The sequence below is a fragment of the Octopus bimaculoides genome, chromosome 17, assembly GCF_001194135.2.
Source record: "Octopus bimaculoides isolate UCB-OBI-ISO-001 chromosome 17, ASM119413v2, whole genome shotgun sequence".
Taxonomy (NCBI): Eukaryota; Metazoa; Mollusca; class Cephalopoda; order Octopoda; family Octopodidae; genus Octopus; species Octopus bimaculoides.
In genome coordinates this window covers 19,580,301-19,585,029 of record NC_068997.1, presented here as the reverse complement: position 1 = coordinate 19,585,029, position 4,729 = coordinate 19,580,301, and the positions used below count along the sequence as shown (strand labels likewise).

Here is a 4,729-nt window from a genome sequence, read left to right as displayed (position 1 = left end):
GGGTTGCAGATCAAGTGACCTCATAAAATGGATTACTGTAACTTAAAGAATAGTTAACCAATGATTACTGTATGACATTGATAAGAAAATTTATTGACCAGCCTATTTTAGACCATCTGGTCTTCCCACACAACTACAGTAATCTCTTTTGTAAACAGTACTCAATGCAGGTCATATGAATTCAATATATCAGATAAAATATCTATATTTATGATGCATACACACACGTGTGTATATATACATGCATTATGTGCATGTATATATATATATATATATATATATATATATATGCATGTATATGTCTGTATATATGTATGTGTCTATGCATGTATGTATATCCTATCTTTCGTATACATTGAAGGAATTTGAAAACTTTTTCTTAAACTTTTCCCCACTCACGATCAATTCCATTGATTACATTTTTATCTTCATTCTAAATTATTGTCTTTTGCAAATTTTTCATGATGGTTTTGTTGCTATTTATCATTTATATTTATTTTTATTTTAAACTTTGTTTTGCTATTTCCTATTTTGAGTATTTTCAATACATTCTTTTATTTCCTGTACATTTATGTATACACTGTGTGGGTGTATATGTGTTCGTGTAGGTATATTTATAGCAATTTACGGGGGTGTATGAATGCATTTCTGTATGTGTATGTACATGCATATGTATATATGTTGTGTGAAGGCTTAGTGATTAGGGAATTTGGCTTACAGTCATATGGCCATGAGTTCAATTCCTGGTGGTGCATTGTCTCCTTGAGCAAGACTCTTTATTTCACATTGCACCAGTCCACTCAGCTAGCAAAAGTGAGTAACACTTGTATTCAAAGGGGCCAGCTTTGTCACATTCTGCTTTATACCGAATCTCCTTGGGAACTGCTTTAAGGGTACATGTGTCTGTGGAGTGCTCAGCCACTTGCATGTTAATTTCACGAGTAGGCTGTTCCTTTGATTGGATCAACAGGAACCCTTGACATTGTAACCAACAGAGAACCAATATGTATGTTGTATGTGTCCTTATTAACCTCATTTGAGCTGGACATATGATCTCTGTTTACAGGTGGGGCTGTGTGGTAAGAAGTTTGCTTCCCAACCACTTGGTTCCAGGTTCAGTCCCACTGCATGACATGTTGGGCAAGTGTCTTCTACTATAACCCTGTGCTGATCAAATCTTTGTGAGTAGATTTGATAAACAAAAACTGAAAGAAGCCCATCATATATATACAAATATGTATATAAGGATTTACTTTTCGTAATCAGATAAAAAACCAAGGCTGTGTATAATATAGAACATTTATAAATAGAAGGTCTTATAGCTGTTTCCAGGATATTTATTATATCCCTTCATCGGAAACGGTGTGAGAGGATGATTAAGCAATAGTTAGTTTAGTTAAGATAGGAAATAGAGAGTGAATGTAGGGATATTGTATTTGTAAATCCATTGTATAGGCAGAATGGTATACATAAGGGTATTGGAATCTTAATAATGGATTTACAAAGGCAATGACCAATCGTAAAGACAATTGGATTTTACTCACAAGGTATTCGAATCTTATACGTATACCATTCTGCCTAAACAATGGATTTACAAATACAATATCCCTACATTCACTCTCTATTTCCTATCTTATCTAAACTAAGTATTGCTTAACCATCCTCTCACACCGTCTCTGATGAAGTGATATAATAAATACCCTGGAAACAGCTGTAAGACCCTCTATTTATAAATGTTCTATAATGTACACAGCCTTGGTTTCTTTTATCTCATTACGAAAAGTAAATCTTTATATACACACACTGATATATGACCTACATTGGACCCCTTATTCATATAATCACCGAACCTGGAGCTTAACTATGGTCTATCCATAGCACTTACTCAGCATTACTTGAAACCTCTAGGTCTAATTGACACCACTATCACTCATAACCTACAAATATGTATATGTATATCATCATCATTTAACATCCGTTTTTGATGCTGGCATGGGTTAAACAGTCTGACATGGAGCAGGCTAAATAATTAGAGCAGTAATTTCATCATCAACATCATCTTTGCTTAACATCCGCTTTCCATGGAAGCATGGGTTGGATGGTTTTGACTGATGACTGGCAAGTTAGGAGGCTGTCCCAGGCTCCAGAAAGAGAGGATTTACATCAACAAATCGGAGATCCTGGTGCAACTGAAAGAGAACATCAAATGAGAAATCAGAGAAGTAGGGTCTGAAACTCTTGAGGGTGTTATGGGCAAGTTTTAGAAAGCACACAGGCATGCAAATCTGAAAATGGCTGCCATTTAAGCGATGTCATTTTTCATATGCGACGTAGCGGTGTTGCAAAATTTGACTCATGAATATTAATTTCCATTATATCCTTTATATCGTATAAAAATTTCTTGCATTTATTTGTAAAGTTAAGGAAGTTATTAAGAATTGAAACCCATCAATGACTTTTGGGACACCCTGCAAAGGAGCATTGAAAATATGTTAGATGCAGACATGACCATTTGGTCAAGAATTTTGCTTTGCAGCCAAGAAATCTATTTCAATCCCAATGTACAGCAAGTATCTTCTACTAAAGCCTTGCTTTGCAATCACACTGCAAACATTGTTTTAACTGGATTCAAACATTTTGTTTTATTCTCAAATTTGCTGACACTTTCCATGAAGTTAAAATTTTTGTTTTTTTTTGTCATTTTATTAAGGATCTCTTGTTAAAGCCATTCTTTGATTTTTGAGTATGACTTTCATTTAAAAAAAAAAATTTGTATCTGTATTATTTGTCAGTCCATTTTTTTTTCACAAATGTCTTTTCATTCGGGATTGAGAGATCATTACATTTAATTTCTAGTCTCTTTCTATATTTGTGGAAAGAGTACACATTCTCTTGTAATTACTGTGGCTACTATAAGTATTAGTTGGGTTAACTTGGTGATATTGATGTTCGTATCCGTTTTCATGTTTTATGATAGCAAGGTTTGCATTTTCCCTATTTTTTTTAATGTTGTTGTTATTTTATTGGTAGCTTCTATCTTTGGGAGGGTCTTTTATGGGTTCATCAGAAGATCTTTTATCGATTTTAATCATCATCATCATCGTCATCATCTTTGACATTGTCATCATCTTTTTCTTCATCATCATTGTTGTAAGTCATCATCATCATTGCTATTTTCATTATTCCCCTACTTCTCCCACTCTCTTCTTCTTCTTTGTATTATTATTATTATTATTTTATCTCCAGCTCAACCCTAATATTGATTAAGGTTTTCGTTAATAGAATTTATCTATTATTGCATTCTTTTTTTTCTTTCTCTTTTTGTAGTTGTGCCTATCATGTTTTGTTTCTTTGTTTTTTTTTTTCGTTATTTACTTATAATTCTTTCTTTCTTTTTTTTCTTTTTGTAGTCACAATGCAAACAACACACAATCATACCAGTAACTTGGCTAATGCATTTTAAACAGTAGAAATGCAATTGTTACGCACTTATTCAAAATGTTAGGGAAGTTGTAAAGCAGGCTGTTGCTCTCTGCACTGGAAATATATTTTCTTAATGACTGTCACATCAATACCACTGACAGCTTTTGAAGGACAATAACAGGGAAGTAAAAACTAATGAAATAACAAAAGGAAATAACATAAAATGCTATGTAACTTATACAAAAGATAATAAAATGAGGGATAAAAACTTGTAGAAAGGCAGCTTTTGTCATTGCTTTTGACCGAATGATTACAAATAAATTATTATTATTCTTTAAGAAGAAAAACTAAACTAAGCTAAACTAAACAAGAGAAAGTTATGTGTTGGTTAAGAGACCCACTTTGCAACCATGTTGTTTGAGGGGTCAGCCCCATTGAGTTGAACTTTGGGTAAGTGTCTTCTACAGAAGCCCTATAAGCTCTGGACTGACTAATGCCCTTGTGAGTGAATTTGATAGACTGAAACTGTATGGAAACTGATATGTGTGTATACACACATGCACACACACATGTACATCCAAACACACATGCGTGTGCACGCACACACACACACACACGTGTGTATATATATATATATATATATATATATATATATATATATACATACAGAGTGTGGTGAATAAACTGTCATCTAAATTACGCAAAAATGAAAATAACACCGACATCTCATTCTAACAGATATATTTACTAAAATTACATAAAAATATATTAAAATACTAAGGAGTAAATTTAGTCAATAAAATCACCATTGGCTTCAGCTAATGCCTCCAGATGACTTCAGAATCTCCTGTAACTCTTCTGGACAGTCTCCTTGTTTAAATTCATGAATCCCACCATAGTCTTTGCCTTCAGTTCATCTTTGGTGTTACAAGAAGTTTTGTTGGTCTCTAGCTCAACTGCACCCCTCATATAATATTCAAGGGGGTTACAGTCTGGGGAGTTAAGTGGCCAGATGTTAGGGGTGATGTGGTTACAGCAATAGTTAGTTTAGATAAGATAGGAAATAGAGAGTGAATGTAGGGATATTGTATTTGTAAATCCATATATATCATCAACTCAGAACATAAAAACAGGCAAGATGCAGCTAAGTGTTTTGCACAGCATCCTAATGATTGTGCCAGCTCGCCACCATGTTATTTTTAATAATAATGATAATTACAATAATAATAATAATATATACATGTGTGTGTGTGTGTGTGTGTGTGTGTGTGTGTGTGTGTGTGTGTGTGTATATATATATATATAT

At 33.4% G+C, this 4,729-nt stretch overlaps 1 long non-coding RNA gene across 1 annotated transcript; it reads left to right on the top strand.

Moving 5' to 3' along the window:
- The first annotated feature begins 110 nt into the window (after positions 1-110).
- On the top strand, positions 111-3,701 carry LOC128249680 (uncharacterized). The gene is made up of 2 exons (XR_008265794.1): positions 111-170; positions 3,411-3,701. It is a non-coding gene; the product is annotated as an uncharacterized LOC128249680 (long non-coding RNA).
- The last annotated feature ends 1,028 nt before the right edge of the window (positions 3,702-4,729 follow it).